Source organism: Triturus cristatus, chromosome 9 (assembly GCF_964204655.1).
Source record: "Triturus cristatus chromosome 9, aTriCri1.1, whole genome shotgun sequence".
Taxonomy (NCBI): domain Eukaryota; kingdom Metazoa; phylum Chordata; class Amphibia; order Caudata; family Salamandridae; genus Triturus; species Triturus cristatus.
Genome location: NC_140592.1, coordinates 1,277,897,212 through 1,277,920,724, shown reverse-complemented (window position 1 = coordinate 1,277,920,724; position 23,513 = coordinate 1,277,897,212).

Below are 23,513 nucleotides of genomic sequence, written 5' to 3'. Positions count from 1 at the left end.
CAGAAATGGTGTTTGAGGCGGTACGAGGACCAGACCGCTCCATTTCAGCAGAACCTCTTTAACCCACAAAAGGGTGTTTGAGGAGGTACGAGGCCCAGACTGCTCCATTCCAGCGGAACCTCTTAACCCACAAATGGTGTTTGAGGCAGTACGAGGCCCAGACCACCTGGAATCAATAACTGCTTCTATCCTTGTCCAAATTGTGTGAATCTGGACAAATATTTTATTTCACCGTGCCTCCTTTTTCTTTATTATCACATATGAATGCACTTTTAAATACTTGAGTTCAGGATGTGTATAAATACTTGAGTTCAGGATGTGTATTTTCCAAGCACCTCTTATTTTTGATTTAAGAGACTATAATGTTGCTCTGTCTATAAGGTTTAGGGTTTACATGACAACTGGCCTGCCTCATAGTTCACTAATGGCACTGTTGGTGGTGGTGGTGAGCCATACATATTTCTAAAAACGATCACTTTGAATAAATGTCTGTTTATCCTGTGATATAATCTGATGTTCTAAGGTAAATGTGTCCTCATGTTGCAGAAATGCACTTTTTTGAAATTTGAAGTAATTGAATCCTATTTGGACATAATATCATTACATGATATGCATGACAATCGTTCTCATGACTCACATGGGCTGTAGAGCCAAGCCAGACTCATGCCTCAGCTCAGGCTCGGCCTACTGTATTTATTTGCCTCTGTGCCTGGGGTCAAAAGTCACTTCAGAAAATGATTTGTAAAAGTTGAGAAGTAAAAACATGGAGCCCGTCCCACATGCATGGATTTGATAACTCGACCATCAAGGCTTCTTGTAGCAGAGACGAAGAAGAGTGTGCAGTGAAAATACAGTTAAAATGAGTGAATCCAGGCCTCTTTGTTGTACATGAACCTTGTCATGAGTTCCCAGGTAGAACTATCAGACCAGGAGGAGCAGGCAGGAGTGTATCTTCAGCAGTGGCGGTCCCACCATTAGGGGGACGACCGCCGCCCTCTCTGCCACCACCCTCAAATAAAATGATATTAAAACGGGTTTTAAACGCGTTTATTATTGGTTTATTTTACTCCCCCTGGACCCGCCAACCGGACTCTGATGAGTTTAGGGGGCGGGTCCAGAGAATGACACTGCTGGTGGGGGAGTGGTGGGCACTGTTACAGTGCGCATGACAGTGTGGCTGGCCAGTCAGGGGCGCTGGAGCTCTCTCCAGCCCCAGCTGCGTTGCTACGGCTGTAGAGAGCGGGCTCACGCTCCCAGTGTGGCTGGCCAGTCAGGGGCGCTGGAGCTCTCTCCAGCCCCAGCCGCGTTGCTACGGCTGTAGAGAGCGGGCTCACGCTCCCAGTGTGGCTGGCCAGTCAGGGGCACTGGAGCTCTCTCCAGCCCCAGCTGCGTTGCTACGGCTGTAGAGAGCGGGCTCACGCTCCCAGTGTGGCTGGCCAGTCAGGGGCGCTGGAGCTCTCTCCAGCCCCAGCTGCGTTGCTACGGCTGCAGAGAGCGGGCTCACGCTCCCAGTGTGGCTCGCCAGTCAGGGACGCTGGAGCTCTCTCCAGCCCCAGCTGCGTTGCTACGGCTGCAGAGAGCGGGCTCACGCTCCCAGTGTGGCTGGCCAGTCAGGGGCGCTGGAGCTCTCTCCAGCCCCAGCTGCGTTGCTACGGCTGCAGAGAGCTGGCTCACGCTCCCAGTGTGGCTGGCCAGTCAGGGGCGCTGGAGCTCTCTCCAGCCCCAGCTGTGTTGCTACGGCTGTAGAGAGCGGGCTCATGCTCCCAGTCTGCCTAGCACATCGCTCAGGCCTGTCCTGGCCATGCTTTCATGAAGGTTCAGGATTGGCTGCAGTGCAGTCTGGGAGCTTGCGCCTAGAAGAAGACTGGAAGAGTTCAACGCGGCGGGCGGTGTACAGCTAAGCTATTCCTTTATTTTTTCTCATTTTTTCCCCCCCGAGCCTCCCCACCTCCCTCCTCTGGCCCGTCCTGCCACTTTGGCAGGGAACGGGCTGCTACTGAGCTTCAGCTGTGGTGTTTGGGTTGTGACAACCCTCTAATACATTCTTGGAGCCTCATTTACAAGTTTTGACACAGGGCAGCACAGCAAGTCACTTTGCTGCGCTGCTCTGGGTCCAAAGGAAAGGACAGGAATGCGCTGTATTTATGATTTATGGCGTATTCCAGTCCTTTCCCATTTTGGCTGCCTCGCGCCAATGCAGGCATCATCGCAACGCCCACGGAACGCCTCCTTTGCGCAGAGTAAGGCAACACAGTGGTTTGCGCTGCGCTGCCTTACCCCATATCTATGAGGCCATGGGAACCACGCAGGGGGGCTTTTTGTTGCCCCATAGATATGATTGGGAGGCCTGCGCCACCCGATCACCTCAAAAAGTGGCTCTCCGGCGGTGCAGGACTCTTGTAAATGCGCCCTCAGGTTTGAGAGCAGGGTCTGGGGTCCATGAGTCATGTCGGCTTTGTCTATGTTCGTTTTTCTCATCACTCTCGTTCCATTAGGAGGTTTTGGTTCATTTTAGATCAGGACCTGAAATATATATAGTGACCTGTTTACTAAAAAAGGAGTAAACCCGCAGCTATGGAAGTACTCCTTGAATGGGTGCAAACTTACTACTATTTGAAATTCACAAACATTGGCAGTAGTAGGCTTGGAAAGCTGAGCCAGTCCCAGGTCTTGCGGCATAGTACCGGCAATCGAACACCCTAAAGGTGATGGGATGAATGCTTACATATACAGCATTACAGCCCATCTTTTCTCAGCCACTGTGCCACTCTAGATGGAGACCCCTAATGTAAATCAGTACTGACCCCATCCCTCCTGGAAACACTCCATCCCGAACTTTGGTCATTTTAACCCTCCACCCTGCAGCCCACTGCATTTTTAGTTGGGAAATTTGAGATTCAAACAATCCTAATCACACTTACCAAGCTACTGCCATGCCTAGACAGCTCCATGTCAGGGGAAACTCTATACTTCATGAATGGTGTTTGTGGCGGCACGAGGCCTGGACCCCTTCATTCCAGTAGAACCCCTTTAACTCATAAATGGGGTTTGTGGTGGCGAGGCCCAGACCCCTCCATTCCAGCAGAACCCCTTTACCTCACGAATGGGGTGTGTGGAGGTTCTAGGCCTAGGCTGCTCTAGTCCATCAGAACCACTTTACCTCAAGATGGGGGTTTGTGGAGGCAAGAGTACTGACACCTGCATTACAGCAGAACCCCTTTACTACATTAATGGGGTTTGTGGAGGCGTGAGGCCCGACCGCTCCATTCCAGTAGAACCCCTTTACCTCATGAATGGGGTTTGTGGAGGCAAGAGTACTGACACCTCCATTCCAACAGAATCCTATTACCTCACGAGTGGGGTTTATGGAGGCATGAGGCCAGACCCCTCCATATCAGCAGAACCCCTTTAACTCAAGAATGGGCTTTGCGGACGTGCGAGACCTAAAGCCCTCCATTTCAGCAGAACCCCTTTACCTCAAGAATGGGGTTTGTGGAGGTGCGAGGCCTAAAGCTCACCATTTCAGCAGAACCTCTTTACCTGACAAATGGGGTATGTGCACATGTGAGGCTAGACACCTCAATTCCAGCAGAACCCCTTTACCTCACAAATGGGGTGTGTGGAGGCACGAGGTCTAGACCGCTCCATTCCAATAGAACCTCTTTACCTCACGAATGGGGTTTGTGTAGGTGAGAGTACTGGCACCACCATTCCAGCAGAACCCCTTTACATCACAAAAGGGGTTTGTGGAGTGGTAAGGCCTGGATGCCTCCATTCCAGAAGAACCCCTTTACCTCAAGAATGGGGTTTGTGGAGATATGAGGCCTAAAGCCCTCCATTTCAGGAGAACCCCTTTACCTCAAGAATAGGGTTTGTGGAATTACGAGGCCTAAACCCTCCATTTCAACAGAACCCCTTTACCTCAAGAATGAGGTTTGTGCACATGGGAGGCCTAAAGCCCTCCATTTCAGCAGAACCCCTTTACCTTACAAATGTGGTAAGAGGCGCAATGCGTAGACAGCTCCATTCCAGCAGAACCCCTTTACCTCACAAATGAGGTTTGTGGAGGTGCGAGGCCCAGACTCCTCCATTCCAGCAGATCCCCTAAACTTCACAACTGGGGTTTGTGGAGGCGCGAGGCTCAGACTCCTCCATTCCATCAGAACCCCTTTTCCCTACGAATGTGGTAAGAGATGCAATGCGTAGACCGCTCTATTCCGGCATCACCCCTGAACCTCACAACTGGGGTTTGTGGAGGCGCAAGGCCAGACCCCTCCATTCCAGCAGAACCCCTAAACCTCACGACTGGGGTTCGTGGAGGCGCGAGGCCAGACCCCTCCATTTCAGCGGAACCCCTGAACCTCACAACTGGGGTTGGTGAAGGCACGAGGCCCACACCCCTCCATTCCAGCAGAACCCCTGAACCTCACGACTGGGGTTTGTGGAGGCACGTGGCCAGGCCCTCCTTTCCAGGAGAACCCCTAAACCTCACGACTGGGGTTTGTGGAGGCGCGAGGCTGGACCCCTCCATTCCAGCAGAACCCCTAAACCTCACGATTAGGGTTTGTGGAGGCGTGAGGCCAAACACCTCCATTCCAGCAAACTTCCTAAACCTCACGACTGGGGTTGGTGGAGGCGCGAGGCCAGACCCCTCCATTCCATCAGAACCCCTAAACCTCACGACTGGGGTTGGTGGAGGCGCGAGGCCGGACCCCTCCATTCCAGCAGAACTCCTGAACCTCACGACTAGCGTTGGTGGAGGCGCGAGGCCGGACCTCTCCATTCCAGCAGAACCCCTAAACCTCACGACTGGGGTTGGTGGAGGCGCGAGGCCGGACCCCTCCATTCCAACAGACCCTTTCTACCTCCCAAGTGCAGCGCCTTAATGCCTCCAAATGGCGGCCGGCGAGTCCGCGGCGCTGCAATCACCTTTCATCGGAGAGCCATTGTCAGCGCGCGGGGAAAGTATTGCTAATTGTCCTGTTTTTTCGAGGGTTTATAAGGCATTATGTGGTAAGTACACCATCGGCCCGCCGCGTGAAGGGAGGTATTTAACATGCACAGCGCAGACGGCGCGCAATACTTGACCTGTGTAGATAATGAGCGCGACGTGAAACGCGGCATTCAGGCGCCCTGAATAGCGCCTTCCACTGCAAACAAAACCCACAAAATCTTCTCTTCAGTCCTTTTTTTTAAATTCCCTCCCTCCTTCCTTTCCGAGCGAAAATGATGCTTTATATGAGAATCATTGCCGCAATTAGGCGGCATTTGGCGTACAAAAAAATAGCAATTTCTCTTCGTCAATGTGATTTTTTTTGTATTCGGCCTGGTAAATTACCTTTACGTATGTGAATAATTGTGCTGGGCTTTTATGGCACAGAACCGGGGCGTGGGCGCAGCCAACAATTTCCCCTGGCTTTATATATCATTATTTTTTCCAGTTAAATGTTAGCAAGTGTTTCTGTTGTCGTTTGCCTCGCGACGGCTCTGCTCTAATCTCTTTGCAGGGGCTCAGGGGGCAAATAAAGCCCCCCCCCCCCACCCCCAATAAGAACCTGGCGGTTTAACTGAGCCCCTTAACACAGGAATAAATGGTAGAACCTGCTCAGATTGGGGAGGGGGGGATTGATGTCAGTAGCGGGGCATTTGTTGTTTAATTTTGTGACAACCTGTTGGATGTATTTTATGTCTGCCAAGGACTAAACCCACTCGGACACAGCTCCACAAATGCACCTCTACCCGGCCCAACCACAACCACGGCTGGCTCAGTATGAAACCTGCACACAGCTCTGACAGTGCGCCTCTGTGCCACTACTGGAACCTGCACACAGCTCTGACAGTGCACCTCTCTGCCAGTACTGCACACAGCTCTGACAGTGCGCCTCTGTGCCACTACTGGAATCTGCGCACAGCTCTGACAGTGCACCTCTGTGCCATAACTGCACACACCTCTGACAGTGCACCTCTGTGCTAGTGCTACACACAGCTCTGACAGTACATCCCTGTGCCAGTACTGGAACCTGCACACAGCTCTGACAGTGTACCTCTGTGCCAGTACTGCACACACCTCTGACAGTGCACCTCTGTGCTAGTGCTGCACACAGCTCTGACAGTACATCCCTGTGCCAGTACTGGAACCTGCACACAGCTCTGACAGTGCGCCTCTGTGCCAGTACTGCACACAGCTCTGACAGTGCACCTCTGTGCCAGTACTGCACACCGCTCTGACAGTGCATCTCTGTGCTAGTGCTGCACACAGCTCTGACAGTACATCCCTGTGCCAGTACTAGAACCTGCACACAGCTCTGACAGTGTACCTCTGTGCCAGTACTGCACACAGCTCTGACAGTGCGCCTCTGTGCCACTACAGGAACCTGCGCACAGCTCTGACAGTGCACCTCTGTGCCATAACTGCACACAGCTCTGACAATACACCTCTGTGCCAGTACTGCACACCGCTCTGACAGTGCACCTCTGTGCCAGTACTGCACACAGCTCTGACAGTGCGCCTCTGTGCCACTACTGGAACCTGCACACAGCTCTGAGAGTGCACCTCTGTGCCAGTACTGCACACAGCTCTGACAGTGCGCCTCTGTGCCACTACTGGAACCTGCGCACAGCTCTGACAGTGCACCTCTGTGCCATAACTGCACACACCTCTGACAGTGCACCTCTGTGCTAGTGCTGCACACAGCTCTGACAGTACGTCCCTGTGCCACTACAGGAACCTGCACACAGCTCTGACAGTGCGCCTCTGTGCCACTACTGGAACCTGCACACAGCTCTGACAGTGCACCTCTGTGCCAGTACTGCACACAGCTCTGACAGTGCGCCTCTGTGCCACTACTGGAACCTGCGCACAGCTCTGACAGTGCACCTCTGTGCCATAACTGCACACACCTCTGACAGTGCACCTCTGTGCTAGTGCTGCACACAGCTCTGACAGTACATCCCTGTGCCAGTACTGGAACCTGCACACAGCTCTGACAGTGTACCTCTGTGCCAGTACTGCACACAGCTCTGACAGTGCGCCTCTGTGCCACTACTTGAACCTGCGCACAGCTCTGACAGTGCACCTCTCTGCCAGTACTGGAACCTGCACACAGCTCTGACAGTGTACCTCCGTGCCAGTATTGCACACAGCTCTGACAGTGCACTTCTGTGCCAGTACTGCACACAGCTCTGACAGTGTACCTCTGTGCCATAACTGCACACACCTCTGACAGTGCACCTCTGTGCCAGTACTGCACACAGCTCTGACAGTGCACCTCTGTGCCAGTACTGCACACAGCTCTGACAGTGCGCCTCGGTGCCACTACTGGAACCTGCGCACAGCTCTGACAGTGCACATCTGTGCCATAACTGCACACACCTCTGACAGTGCACCTCTGTGCTAGTGCTGCACACAGCTCTGACAGTACGTCCCTGTGCCAGTAGTGGAACCTGCACAGAGCTCTGACAGTGCACCTCTGTGCCATAACTGCACACAGCTTGTCGTACTTTAATATTCGGGACCGCGTAGGGGCAGGGCCCTACCCCTGTCTATCTTGGTATTAGCAAACCGCAAATGGTAAATGCGGCATGTACGAGTGCTTTATATATCGTTCTAGCTATGAATGCACTGTGTACACGTTATTCTGCTTCACTACGCGGGTTCCATTTTGGAAGCAGTGGCCATCTTGTCATTGCCCTCACATAGGCTATAATGGAGTAAATACGGGCCTCACAGTACATGGGCTTCTCCTCTGACTTCTCTGTGACCTGGGCAGCTGGCTCTGCTGCCCCAGGTCAAACCGGTCTCACGAGCTCCCCTTTCTCCTTCCACCTGTGATTAGCATCAGGGCTTGACCCGTCATAAAACCCTTTCATTCTATACAATCCCCCGGCTAATCTCTTCCACACCTGCTTGTTCCTGCTTTATGACTTGTTTCCCAAAACAGGAGATGCTCATGTTTATTGGGGGGTCTATTGACATCCGATGTGGGATCTGAACCTTACTGTGTAAATCATTGTGGGCTGGCCGAACTGGAATGTGGGATGGTCATCATGACTCTGCTTTTTTGTTTGTAATGTATACTTGTAATGGCCATATCGTAAACCAAGGAATGTGTGCCTGAAGCATGATATTTTGTATTTAAGGAGAAGCCCGTTCCTATGATTTTCAGCAGTCTCCTAAGAACATACACGCTGTTGTACTTCTAGGATACCTGTAATTGGTCTGCAGCCAATAAATGAATCTTTGACTTCACCCAGAAGACTCTGTGTTTCTGTAGGTCTGGAACAGGGTGAACCCAGAAGTCATAGGGTGTGTGCCCCTGCACCGCTGGGTCTAAAATACCCAGTACTTCAGTTTGGCGCCCAACTCGGGACGATTTCAGCGGTACCAGTCCAAGCCAGAGGTTCGTGAGGAGCTTCGTGTGGAAATTCCGGAGGAAGGCTGCCACTTCATCGACCCTTGCATGTCGACGTGGTCCGAAAGTCTTTTCTGCGAGGTTCTCCGCGTCCCGACGGCTACGAAGGACTGCTGCCCTGATTAATCGACCTGTTGTGGACCCTTGCCGAGTTTTGAGAGAGCGAAACAATCGAGAGAGTCTTCTGGTGACGCCATCGATCAGCAATATTCAGTTAAGTATAAGTGGAGCGTCTCCCATTTGTTTTGGTATCCTTCGGGATCGTTTGATTTGGTAATTTAGTGATTTGGAGTTTGCAAACGCCAAAGCCAGAGGACTCGTGTATTCACGAGAATATCGTAATCGATAATCCTTTGACGTTTGGATCTAGACTAGTGAGCAAAGATGCCTGGTTCTGGACTATTTGGTAGATTATTCTGTTTGGGTTGTGGAAAAGATTTCCAGCTAGAGGAATCATGTCCGGTTCCTCCGGTTGGAACTCCAACTTATGAGCTCTATGTAAAACATGGCGTAGGCCCCATTGCATATAACGAAGTGTGGATCCACTACACTAGGAAAGACGGTGTTTTAAAATGGCCCCAAAATGGTAGTTTCGATACCGATATTTTAGATAATTTGGAAATTAAATTGTTTAAGAAGAAAGCCCGGCCGGCGATGTTTGACTCTTTCCGCTTATGGCGAAAGGAAGCCAAACAAAAGGAAATTAAGTTAGCGAAAAAGAATAAGAGAGAGAGAGGTATGACAGTAATGCAAGCAGCTGTACAATTTAAAGACAATGAGGAGGAGCAGATGAGTGAGCAATTGCACAGGCAGCGCAAGTTAGGGATTGACAAATGTTACCCAGCTTTACCCCATTCTAAGCAGAATGAGTTAGAAGAAAAGGAGAAAGATCCCCTGATGTCACATTTGTTGAGTTCGCCACCCCCGTATGCTCAAAATGCCACGGCACCTCCCCAGCTTGTGAATATGCCACCTCCAGTGAATATACTGCAAGCCTTGCCGCTACCGCCAGCTGCTGCGCAGCCGGCCCTTATCCATATAGCGCAGCCCTCGCAAGGGCTGCCAGTTGTGCTTCCAACTGCCCCCGCACTTCCTGCGACTTTGCCTAATACAGCAGCTGCCTCTTCTGACACTCTTCCTTGCACCACTCCAGTACCTGTTTCTACATCCTCTTTTCTCCCCTCTGTTTATCCCCCTGTTTTCGCCTCAGCTTCTCCTTCAGCGCGACAGCGCTTAGCTAATGTGGTTACTACATTAATGTCTCCTCTCTTTGAGTCATCTGGTGCGACTCCTGGTTTACAGCGTAAGCAACTGCGCAGTCAATTGCCTAACCCCGATGAGAAAAAGGTAATAGATAACATGGCGCGTAGATGGATTGTTTTCCCTTCACTGTATGATGTGGAATCAGTTGTCAACATTTTCCATCAATGGGATGCCCCTAAACAGAGATATGTGTTTGAGAAAATGTGCGAAATTCTCTGTGAAGAATTGGAGGATAGTGGTAAAAATCCGAGCCCGCAGGAATTGTGTAGAGTGAGGTTTGATTTTGGAACTGGTATAATTGTGGACCGCGAAGTAGATAAAGCAGTTGCGGTTGTATTGTCCTTCAGGAATGATGATTGTCAACAGTCATTGTTTGAACAAGATGTCCTTGTGGGGAAAAAGGTAAAAGCGCGACAATACCCCATGAGAGAAGTTCCCCCGGTATGGAAGGAAGCAGTTGCAGCTGGTGCCGGTAATGCCGCTGTGCCAGCGCATTTCCAGCGTGTTTGGGTGCATGTTCCATGGAAGCGCTCAGAGGTGTTAGCACTTAAGCAGTCCTTACCTGATCCCCGTAAAAACCCAGCAGGTTATTATAAAGAGTTGTCACAGACGGCAGGGTCATGCGTTATGAATCTTGCCGACATAGACATGTTGTTTGGTAATGTTGTTCCACAGCCTCTATGGGGATCAATTCGTAATGTAGATCACGATGCAGAACTAGGGGATACATGGGCTAACATCGTTGCTGCTGATGCTAGACAAACTGGTGGCGCGAAACCAGAACCTTTAGTAGCTGAACTGCCTGGTAGAATCATCACGTATATGAAGACAATAATGCCTGCGATGCGCGTAAATTGGGACAAGTTATCTGCATGCAAGCAGAAGAAAGATGAGACAGTGTCAGACTTCTTTACTAGGTTTGAAGAAACGTTTATTGATCACAGTGGGCAGGATATGAGTACTGAGGGTGGCCAACGGTTATTTGTGGATAAGTTTGTGCAGAATCTACTTCCTGACCTGTGTAAAAAGTTAAAAGATTCAGAAAGTTCTTGGGCTGTTTCTTCTTCAGCGCAAATACTGGCTACTGCACAGTATTATGAAAATAGAGATAAAGACGAGAAAGATAGAACAGAAAAGAAAACGAAGGAACTAAAGACAAAGGTCATTTTACAGCAGGCCTATCCGCCACGTGGAGGTCAGAATAATTATAGGCAACCCCAAGGTGTCTATCACCAACCCCAACAGTTTCAGAACAACCAGCAAATGAACGGGTATTATCAACCACGTGTCCCTGTAGGTCCCAACCAATGTTCATACTGCAAAGAGGAAGGTCATTATAAATATAGTTGCCCTAAATTAATGCAGCGGAACGGTAATGCGTATGGCGCAAGAGGTAGGGGTGGTCAGCAAGCTCCTAGAGGCCGAGGGCGTGGAAATGCTCCCCAGAACGCGCGTCCTCTTCCGCCCCAAAGCGCCATTAATAGCTTTGATCAGCAAGCTAACGCGACTAGTAATACGGCCCAGTATTATAATAATGATTATTATGCAGAGGACGGTGATGCAGAAAGTAATGATTACTAGGACAGCCATAGACAGAGAGAGGGAGTTGTTTCAGTGCCAGTGGATCAGAGTGGACCGTATGTTGAGGTGACTACAGCAAATGTAACGGAGCCTTTTCTGCTAGACACTGGTGCTGCAAAGAGTTCAATCATGCATTCAAAACTCCCTGGCGCACCTTTGTCTGGCGATATAAATGTTTCAGTAGGTTTTTCTGGCGCCCCAGTTAGGAACCCGATTTCTAGTCCCATGTCACTTTCTGTTGGACCTTGCGAGCTGAAAGCACCCCTGATTCTGACAACAGGTTGTGGTGAGAATTTGCTGGGATTAGATTTGTTGAAAAGATTGCACGCTACACTGTATTGTTCTCCTTCAGGAGTACAACTTACATTAGGCAAGAAAGTGATTTCCCCAATGTACTTGTCTAAAAACACAATGCCGCCTGAATTGTCATCCCTTCCGGATGCCCTTTGGGCTACTGGTCCCAATGATGTGGGCCTCTTGGAGATACCACCATATGTGGTGACCTTAAAGGCTAATGTCAGACTGCCACGTATTCCCCAGTACAAGATCTCTAATGAAGGCCAGAAAGCATTGTTAGACATTGTCAGCGACTTGATTAATAAGGGTGTGATTGAAGAGACAAGAGGCAACGTTTGCAACAGTCCGATTTTCCCTGTCTTAAAACGAACGGACCCTTCACAGCCACCTGTTTACAGATTTATGATTGATCTTAGAGAGGTTAATAAGATTGTTGTGCCACAGTTTCCGGTTGTCCCTGATATAACCGCCTTGTTAACGATGATTCCAGCCTCTGCTGCATGGTTTTCAGTGATCGATTTAAAGAATGCTTTCTTTAGTATCCCAATTGCAGAAGAGAGCAGAGACATTTTTGGCTTTAGTCTGGGAGGCCGAAGCTTCCGCTTCAAACGCGCTCCCCAGGGCTACTGTGAAAGTCCATCAATATACAGTCAAGCTTTGAAAGCGCAGCTTGATGCACTTGTTTTACCTAGTGGCGCTATCCTGATTTAGTACGTGGACGATTTACTAATCGCCGCGGATACTGAAAACGTCTGTAAAGAAGCCACATTGTCATTGTTGCGCCATTTATCTACTTTCCATCACAAAGTGTCTCTCTCTAAGCTGCAATATTGTCGACAAGAAGTGACCTACTTAGGTCATCTCTTATCGAAGGAGGGAAGGAAACTGACCCCAGAAAGAATTCAAGATATTGCACAGTTGAGTGTGCCAAGAACACAGAGAGAAGTGCGTGCTTTCTTGGGCATCACTTCATACTGTAGGCATTGGATCCCTAGTTTTTCTTTGTTGGCAAAACCTTTAGTAGCCTTAACATGCAAAGACACACCGAATCCTATCCCATGGTCTGAAGAGTGCCAGAAAAGTTTTGTGGAATTGCGTAATGCATTGTGTTCAGCACCTGTGTTGGGCACTCCTGACTACAGCAAACCTTTTACATTGTATGTTCACGAGAAAGATGGTTGTGCGTTGTCAGTGTTAACACAGCCTTTTGGCGACAGACCGCGCCCATGCGCATATTTTTCATCAACCTTGGACCCTGTAGCGAGGGCATTGCCAAGCTGTTTGAGAGCGACAGCTGCTGCAGCAATGTCTATTCGACAATCTGCTGGTTTGGTAATGGACAATACATTGATTGTTATGGTTCCACATGCTGTAGACACATTATTAAATAGAACCAAGACACAACACTTGACTAGTGCGCGATTATCAGGCTATGAGCTCACACTGTTAGCAAATCACATACACATAAAGAGATGTAATACGCTGAATCCAGCTACATTGTTACCAATTCCATCAGACTCAGATGAGATTGAGCAACATGACTGTCGGTTCAGAACAGAAGAAGAGACGAAAGGAAGAGTAGATCTGAAAGATACTCCCCTGACTGAGTGTGATGGCACTTTATGGGTGGATGGTTCATGTTTCAAACTCCCTAATGGTGACACGACTGCTGCATATGCTATCACGACTTTACACACGGTCGTGGAAACTGCACGAGTGCCACATAATTCGGCCCAAGCAGCAGAATTAATCGCCCTCACGAGAGCGTGTGTGTTGTCTGAAGGAATGAGAGTGAATATATACACCGATAGCCAGTACGCCTTTGGCGTGGCTCATAATTTTAGGCGTTTGTGGAAGGAACGTGGGTTCCTGACGTCGCATGGAGCTAAAATTCAGAATGGCAAGTTGGTGAATGATCTCCTTGAGTCACTGACCCTACCGTTGCAAGTTGCGATCATGAAATGCAGTGCGCACAGGAAAGTCACCGATGATGTCGGACGTGGGAATGCGTTTGCTGATGAGACCGCGAAAGAAACAGCACGGAATGTGAAGACTAGAATGTATGTTGCAGGCCCCGCAAGATGGGTTAATGATGTGGGAATGTGTGAGAACACAATAGAGAGTGTAAAGTCCCTTCAAGCTGAAGCCACAGAGGAAGAGTTAAGCAAGTGGAGAGAAAGTATGGGTAAGTTGGATGAGAATGGTTGTTGGATTGATCTGACAGAACATAGGCGATGGTTGTTGCCTGATGCATAAGTGCTTCCAGTAGTTACAATGGCACATGGAATGGCACACATCAGTACGAAAGGTATATGCAAGTTGTTGGCTCCAGTATGGCAGAATGCTGGGATTCCCAAGTGTGCAAAGAATGTGGTCAAGAATTGCATAGTATGCTTGAAATACAACCCTGGTAGGGGAACCCCAACTCCAGCTGGTCACTTTGCACCCCCATCATGTCCATTCGAAGTTTTGCAGCTAGACTTTATTCACATGGAAAGATGCAACAACCTGAAATATGTGTTGGTGGTTGTCTGCGCTTTCTCAAAATGGATAGAGGCTTATCCTCTGAAAGATAACACTGCCCTATCCACAGCCAAAGCCCTTGTGAAGGAATTTTTCCCTAGGTTTGGGATGCCAAGAATGGTGTGGTGTGATAATGGAAGTGAGTTTATGGGTAAAGTGATGAAGAATGTATGTGAAGGGCTAGGGATAAAGCAGAAGTTCCATGCTGCAAATCACCCCCAATCAGCTGGATTAGTAGAACGCTACAATGGAGCCTTAAAGCTCAAGCTGGCCAAAATTCAGGCGAGCACCGGTCTTAAATGGCCTGACGCTCTGCCTTTAGCACTCCTGTCCACCAGAATGACCATACACTCACGAGTGGGACTTAGCCCTTATGAGGTCGTCTTTGGCCGCCCGGCCAACGTATGGGGTGTACCGAGGCCTACGAAGTTCAGTGAGATTGAACATCCAGTACTACTCGATTACCTGTATGATTTGACTGTTAAACTGCGTGTTTTGCACCAACAGGTACATGATACTCTTCCCCAAGCTTCTGAACCTCCCGGACACCCTATCAACCCTGGCTCGTGGGTCCTGATCCGAAATTTCCAGCGTAAGAGCAACGACGAGCCTCGCTGGATCGGCCCTCACCTTGTACTCCTGTCGACAAGGTCAGCGGTGCGAGTAAAAGGGAAGAAACACTGGATCCATGGTACCCACTGCAAAGTAGTCCCCTTGCCTCTGCCATATGACCAGTGGGTCAAGGAGGGTATCGCCGACTCTGAGACAGACACTGTACCTCGTTTTGTACCACTCAGTGACGCACGCCTAAGAGGTGCAGTTTCAGACCAAGAGAGTGACAATATTCTGCAGGAAGCTGTGCCACCATCAAATCGACTGGACACCACTGAGCCTGAACTTTTGTTTCAAGACCAAACAGCACCTGGCCGTCTCCGCTATAATTTGAGACCAAGGCCCATGGACAAATAAAGATTTCCTTACTATTTCCTTTTTGACATTTTTTTTGCTCTCCCATCTGAAGGACTTTCTTGATTTTTGTTTTTCGAACCACCATCCGGGTTCTGCCGCAGGGTCGCGGTGCCAAGACTTTGGGGTACAGGCCGAAGACGTTAGGTCAACGGTTCTGGTTGGTCTAGGGCGTTTCCCTGGACTGACAGGCGTGCCCCTTAGCAGAAGACACTCATCCGCCGCGAGCGGCCCGAGTAGAGGATGGAGTTTTTTAAGATGGAGAGACCGATTGAGGAAATGAACTTTAACGCCAGGATGTGTAGAATTGTAAAAAGTAAATGTTTTGTATTTTTGTGCCTCTTTACACTGTGTAGCATAATGATGTTTATTGTAGGATTTGTGTTCTTCTCCGCTCAAAAGCCCATTGAACCCACTGAACAGCCTATACCTCTTTCTACTGCCTCCTCTCACTCTTTTCACCCTTTGCCTGAGCACGAACAGACCAGACGATCAGAGTTCGTAAATAACTCGTTTATCCAGCTCTTGCACCAGCACCAACTGGTAATGAATACGACCAATTGCTGGGTGTGTGGGTTAATGCCACATACCATTAACAAGGGTATTCCCTACCTGGTGCTGCCGTATAGTTACAATGGATCGTCATGGGCATTCCAGACCATGTTTCTCTATGCTCTAGATACATACTCCCCTCGCCAACCGCGTTCCATCAGACCTATCACCAATAATAAGGCTTTGATAAAAGGAGTGGCCGATATGAGTAGGGATATTGATGCATACTCATCCATTCCCAAAGAAGAGTTGAGACCTTATGTAGGATGGAACGCGACGGGGTATAGTATTAGTCTGGGTGAAAGACAGCGAAAAATCTCATCTCCAATCTGGGTCGTACCCCACATGGGTCGGTTCTGCTTACAGGGTAATGGTCAGAATCCTAGAGCTCAACTGGGAAGAAGTGACTGTACTGAAACGTACACTTTCCCGTCACAGTTTTCCCCTGCGTTTTTGGCTGTCAAGGGCACATATTTCATCTGTAATGACCGAGCATATACATGGCTGCCCCCTGATTTCTCGGGCACATGTTATATCGCGAACTTGCTACCGCCGACATTTACTGCTGCCTCTGACTATCACAAGACCAGAGTTGTGAGAGGTGTGATTAGTAAGGAGGATACTGCCGGTCAGGAAGCGGGAGACTTCTTCTTGGGTTTCCTGCCGTTTTGGGGACCTATGGTCAATAGTAGGAACCTGAGACAGCTGACTCGTGTGGTTGAATCCACCGTCAATGTAACGGCTGGTGCCCTTGGTAATCTGACAGCTGAGCTCCAAGCGGATCGCCTTATGACTTTACAGAACCGCATGGTTCTAGACGTTATTCTTGCAGACCGCGGTGGGGTATGCCAGGTCATCCAATCCAGTTGCTGCATTTTCATACCAGATAATGCTCCAACAGTGTATCAAGCCATCTCCAAACTCCATAAAATATCTGAATCCAAACACGTGGATAAGGGAGATTGGTCACTGGTTGGGTGGTTCTGGGAATTGATATCTGCCTGGGGTTGGAAAGTTCTGATGGTCATTGGAATGATCTTAGCCATTCTTTTCCTGTTCTGTCTGTGCATACAGTGTGCTCCTGCGATATGTGGCCTCTGTGCTACCTTATGTGTAAGGAAACCTGTATCGAGGGACGAGCTAAGTAATAGGATGATGCTACAGCAACATCTCCATGACTTTGTGGACATTGACCTGGACTCGGATTAAGATGAGTATAGTGATTGCCTATGTAAGGGCAAAAGGAGGGTCTGTCGTACTTTAATATTCGGGACCGCGTAGGGGCAGGGCCCTACCCCTGTCTATCTTGGTATTAGCAAACCGCAAATGGTAAATGCGGCATGTACGAGTGCTTTATATATCGTTCTAGCTATGAATGCACTGTGTACACGTTATTCTGCTTCACTACGCGGGTTCCATTTTGGAAGCAGTGGCCATCTTGTCATTGCCCTCACATAGGCTATAATGGAGTAAATACGGGCCTCACAGTACATGGGCTTCTCCTCTGACTTCTCTGTGACCTGGGCAGCTGGCTCTGCTGCCCCAGGTCAAACCGGTCTCACGAGCTCCCCTTTCTCCTTCCACCTGTGATTAGCATCAGGGCTTGACCCATCATAAAACCCTTTCATTCTACACAATCCTCCGGCTAATCTCTTTCACACCTGCTTGTTCCTGCTTTATGACTTGTTTCCCAAAACAGGAGATGCTCATGTTTATTGGGGGGTCTATTGACATCCGATGTGGGATCTGAACCTTACTGTGTAAATCATTGTGGGCTGGCCGAACTGGAATGTGGGATGGTCATCATGACTCTGCTTTTTTGTTTGTAATGTATACTTGTAATGGCCATATCGTAAACCAAGGAATGTGTGCCTGAAGCATGATATTTTGTATTTAAGGAGAAGCCCGTTCCTATGATTTTCAGCAGTCTCCTGAGAACATACACGCTGTTGTACTTCTAGGATACCTGTAATTGGTCTGCAGCCAATAAATGAATCTTTGACTTCACCCAGAAGACTGTGTTTCTGTAGGTCTGGAACAGGGTGAACCCAGAAGTCATAGGGTGTGTGCCCCTGCACCGCTGGGTCTAAAATACCCAGTACTTCAAGCTCTGACAATACACCTCTGTGCCAGTGCTGCACACAGCTCTGACAGTGTACCTCTATGCCATAACTATACACAGCTCTGACAGTGCACCTCTGTGCCAGTACTGCACACAGCTCTGACAGTGCGCCTCTGTGCCACTACTGGAACCTGCGCACAGCTCTGACAGTGCACCTCTGTGCCATAACTGCACACAGCTCTGACAATACACCTCTGTGCCAGTGCTGCACACAGCTCTGACAGTGTACCTCTGTGCCATAACTATACACAGCTCTGACAGTGCACCTCTGTGCCAGTACTGCACACAGCTCTGACAGTGCGCCTCTGTGCCACTACTGGAACCTGCGCACAGCTCTGACAGTGCACCTCTGTGCCATAACTGCACACAGCTCTGACAATACACCTCTGTGCCAGTGCTGCACACAGCTCTGACAGTGTACCTCTGTGCCATAACTACACACAGCTCTGACAATGCACCTCTGTGCCAATACTGCACACAGCTCTGACAGTGCGCCTCTGTGCCAGTACTGGAACCTGCGCACAGCTCTGACAGTGCACCTCCGTGCCAGTGCTGCACACAGCTCTGACAGGGCACCTCTGTGCCAGTACTGGAACCTGCACACAGCTCTGACAGTGCACCTCTGTGCCAGTGCTGGAGCCTGCACACAGCTCTTACACGGCACCCCTGTGCCAGTACTGGAACCTGCGCACAGCTCTGATAGGGCACCTCTGTGCCAGTACTGGAACCTGCACACAGCTCTGACAGTGCACCTCTGTGCCAGTGCTGGAGCCTGCACACAGCTCTTACAGGGCACCTCTCTGCCAGTACTGGAACCTGCACACAGCTCTGACAGTGCACCTCTGTGCCAGTGCTGGAGCCTGCACACAGCTCTTACAGGGCACCTCTCTGCCAGTACTGGAACCTGCACACAGGTCTGATAGTGCACCTCTGTGCCAGTGCTGGAGCCTGCACACAGCTCTGACAGGGCACCTCTGTGCCAGTACTGGAACCTGCACACAGCTCTGACAGTGCACCCCTGTGCCAGTGCTGGAGCCTGCACACAGCTCTTACAGGGCACCTCTCTGCCAGTACTGGAACCTGCACACAGGTCTGATAGTGCACCTCTGTGCCATAACTGCACACAGCTCTGACAGTGCACCTCTGTGCCAGTACTGCACATAGCTCTTACAGAGCACCTCTGTGCTGGTACTGGAACCTGCACACAGCTCTGTTATGTTATGTTATATATACTTCTATAGCGCTCGACTCACCCGGGGGCATCTCCGCGCTTGACCAGAAATATTCTAGGCCTGGGCTAAATTTCCGTTCCGCTCGCGGAAATTGCAATAATTTGACATTTTCGCGTTCCGCGGAGAGCGCGAAAATGTAAAAAATTCCGCATTCCGCAGTTTAGCGATAATTTAGATCTTGCTCGCGCTGTAAAATAATACATTCTCTCGCGCGCGCGCGATCGCCTTACCTAAATCCCCGCGTTCGCCGACAAGTTTTCCCGATCCGGTTGCGTTCTCCACAAGATGTTGGATTGTTGGTAGCCATTTGCGCTGTCTCGCGACAGTTTGCGCCCGTAGTAACGTCATGCGTAGTGCGATCACGTCTTTCTTCTCGCGATCATGCACCGCGAGAAGAGTGAAAACAAGATGGCCGCGCCCGCAAGCAACCGCATGGGTAAGTTGGCGAGCCGCGAACACGCAGAAAATACCGCGAACGGGTGGGAAAAAAACTTCCGCATCTTCGCGATATTTCCGCGGGTTTGTGGAGATTTTAAACATTTTCGTGATAATTTGCGAAAGTCGCTTTCGCAAATTCCGCCCACCCCTAAAATATTCCTGAGACTAAAAAAGAGGCAAGAGAGATTAGAATAGGAAGGCTTTTAGCTGTTTCCTAAATGTGCTATAGATAGCAATTTTGCGAAAGGGATCTGGTAGCTCATTCCAGTATCTTGGTGCTAGATGCGAGAAAGATTTTCCTCTAGAGCCACACAGCCTTATACGCGGTACTTGTAAGATACCCCATCCCGCGCCCCGGACCTAAGGTTTCTAGTAGGTACGTGTTTAGTCAGTCTCTGGAACCTGCACACAGCTTTGACAGTGAACCTCTGTGCCATAACTCCACACAGCTCTGACAGTGGACCTCTGTGCCATAACTCCACACAGCTCTGACAGTGGACCTCTGTGCCATAACTCCACACAGCTCTGACAGTGAACCTCTGTGCCATAACTCCACACAGCTCTGACAGTGAACCTCTGTGCCAGTGCTGCACACAGCTCTGACAGTGCAACTATGTTCCAGTACTGGAACCTGCAGACAGCTCTGACAGTGCATCCTTGTGCCAGTACTGGAACCTGCACAACGCTTTAACAGTGCACCTCTGTGCCAGTACTGGAACCTGCACACAGCTCTGACAGTGCATCCCGGTGCCAGTACTGGAACCTGCACACAGCTCTTACAGTGCACCTCTGTGCCAGTACTGGAACCTCCACACAGCTCTGACAGAGCATCCCGGTGCCAGTACTGCACACAGCTCTGACAGTGAACCTCTGTGCCAGTACTGGAACCTGCACACAGCTCTGACAGTGCAACCCGTGCCAGTACTGCACACAGCTCTGATAGTGCACCTCTGTGCCAGCACTGGAACCTGCACACAGCTCTGACAGTGCACCTCTGTGAAAGTGCTCGAACCTACACACAGCTGTGACAGTGCACCTATATGTCAGTACTGGAACCCGCACACAGCTCTAACCGTGCAGCTCTGTGCTGGTACTCTACATAGCTCTTACAGGGCACCTCTTTGCCAGTACTGGAACCTGCACACAGCTCTGACAGTGCATCTCTGGACCAGTACTGGAACCTGCACACAGCTCTGACAGTGCATCCCTATGCCAGTACTGGAACCTGCACACAGCTCTAACAGTGCACCTCTGTGCCAGTACTGAAACCTCCACCCAGCTCTCACAAGGCACTTCTATCACGACACATGCATTGCTGTTCCAGTACCAAGACCTCCACACAACACTGTTAATGCACCTTTATTCCCAAGAACAAAACACCTGCTGGGGACTGGCCCGACAGCCCCGATTGGGTGTTCATGGAGGCATCTGAATCCATTCCAGTACTACGATCTACCCTTAGCTCTGGTAACGCATCTAATTCCATTCCAGTACTACAATCTATCCGGAGCTTTGGAAACGCATCTGAGTCCATTCCAGTACTACAATCTACCCTCAGCTTTGGTGACGCATCTAATTCCATTCCAGTACTACAATTTACCCGGCGCTCTGGTAACCCATCTGAATCCATTCCAGTACTACAATCTACCCTCAGCTTTGGTGACGCATCTAGTTCCATTCCACTACTACAATCTACCCGGAGCTCTGGTAACGCATCTAATTCCATTCCAGTACTGCAATCTAGCCGGAGCTCTGGTAATGCATCTGAATCCATTCCAGCACTACAATCTACCCGGAGCTCTGGTAATGCACCTGAATCCATTCCAGTACTACAATCTCCCTGGAGTTCTGATAATGCATCTGAATCAATTCCAGTACTACAATCTCCCCGGAGCTCTGGTAACACATCTGAATGCATTTCAGTACTACAATCTATCCAGAACTCTGATAACGCTTCTGAATCCATTCCAGTACTACAATCTACCCTCATCTCTAGTAACGCATCTGAATTCATTCCAGTACTACAATCTATCCAGAGCTCCGGTACCGCTTCTGAATCCATTCCAGTACTACAATCTACCCGGAGCTGTAGTAATGCATCTGAATACATTCCTGTACTACAGTCTACCCAGAGCTCTGGTAATGCATCTGAATCCATTCCAGTACTACAATCTACCCGGAGCTCTGGTAATGCACCTGAATCCATTCCAGTACTACAATGTCCCCGGAGCTCTGGTAATGCATCTGAATCCATTCCAGTACTACAATCTCCCTGGAGTTCTGATAATGCATCTGAATCCATTCCAGTACTACAATCTCCCCGGAGCTCTGGTAACACATCTGAATGCATTCCAGTACTACAATCTATCCGGACCTCTGGTAACGCTTCTGAATCCATTCCAGTACTGCAATCTACCAGCAGCTCTGGTAACGCATCTAATTCCATTCCAGTACTACAATCTATCCGGAGCTCTGGTAACGCTTCTGAATCCATTCCAGTACTGCAATCTACCAGCAGCTCTGGTAACTCATCTGAATCCAATCCAGTACTACAATCTAACCGGAGCTTTGGAAACGCTTCTGAATCCATTCCAGTACTGCAATATACTAGCAGCTCTGGTAACGCATCTGAGTCCATTCCAGTACTACAATCTACCCTCAGCTTTGGTGACACATCTAATTCCATTCCAGTACTACTATCTACCCGGAGCTCTGGTGACGCATCTAATTCCATTCCAGTACTACAATCTACTAGCACCTCTGGTAACCCATCTGAATCCATTCCAGTACTACAATCTATCCGGAGCTCTAGTAACGCATCTGAATCCATTCAAGTACTACAATCTATCTGATGCTCTGGTAACGTATCTGAATCCATTCCAGTACTACAAACTATCCGATGCTCTGGTAACGTATCTGAATCCATTCCAGTACTACAATCTATCCGGAGCTCTGGTAACGCATCTCAATCCATTCCAGTACTACAATCTATCCGGAGCTCTGGTAACGCATCTGAATCCATTCCAGTACTACAATTTAACCTATGTTCTGGTAACGTGTCTGAATCCATTCCAGTACTACAATCTACCAGCAGCTCTGGTAACGCACGTTAATCCATTCCAGTACTACAATCTAACCGGAGGTCTGGTAATGTATCCGAATCCATTCCAGTACTACAATCTACTAGCATCTCTAGTAACCCATCTGAACCCATTTCAGTACTACAATCTATCCGGATCTCTGGTAACGCTTCTGAATTCATTCCAATACTACAATCTACCCGGAGCTCTGGTAAATCATCTAAATCCATTCCAGTACTACAATCTATCCGGAGCTCGGGTAACGCATCAGAATTCCTTCCAGTGCTACAATCTATCCGGAGCTCGGGTAACGCATCTGGATCCATTCCAGTACTTTAATCTATCGGGAGCTCTAGTAACGCATCTGAATCCATTCAAGTACTACAATTTATCCGGAGCTCTGGTAACGCTTCCTAATCCATTCCAGTACTACAATCTACCCGGAGCTCTAGTAACGCATCTGAATCCATTCCATTACTACAATCTATCCGGAAATCTGGTAACGCTTCTGAATCCATTCCAATACTACAATATACCCGGAGCTCTTGTAACGCATTTGAATCCATGACAGTACTACAATCTATCTAGAGCTATGGTTAAGCATTTGAATCCATTCCAGTTCTACAATCTACCCGGAGCTCTGGTAACTCATCTTAATTAAATTCCACTACTACAATCTATCTGGAGCTCTGGTAAAGCTTCTGAATCCATTCCAGTACTACAATCTACCCGGAGCTCTAGTAAGCATCTAAATCCATTCCAGTTCTACAACCTATCCGGAGCTCTGGTAACGCTTCTAAATCCATTCCAGTATTACAATCTAAGCAGAGCTCTGGTAATGATCTGAACAAATTCCAGTATTACAATCTACCAGCAGCTCTGGTAACGCATCTGAATCCATTACAGTAGTACAATCTATCCAGAGCTCTGGTAACACATTTGAATCCATTCCAGTACTACAATCTACCAGCAGCTCTGGTAACGCATTTGAATCCAACCCAGTACTACAATGTATTGGGAGCTCTAGTAACGCATCTAAATCTATTCC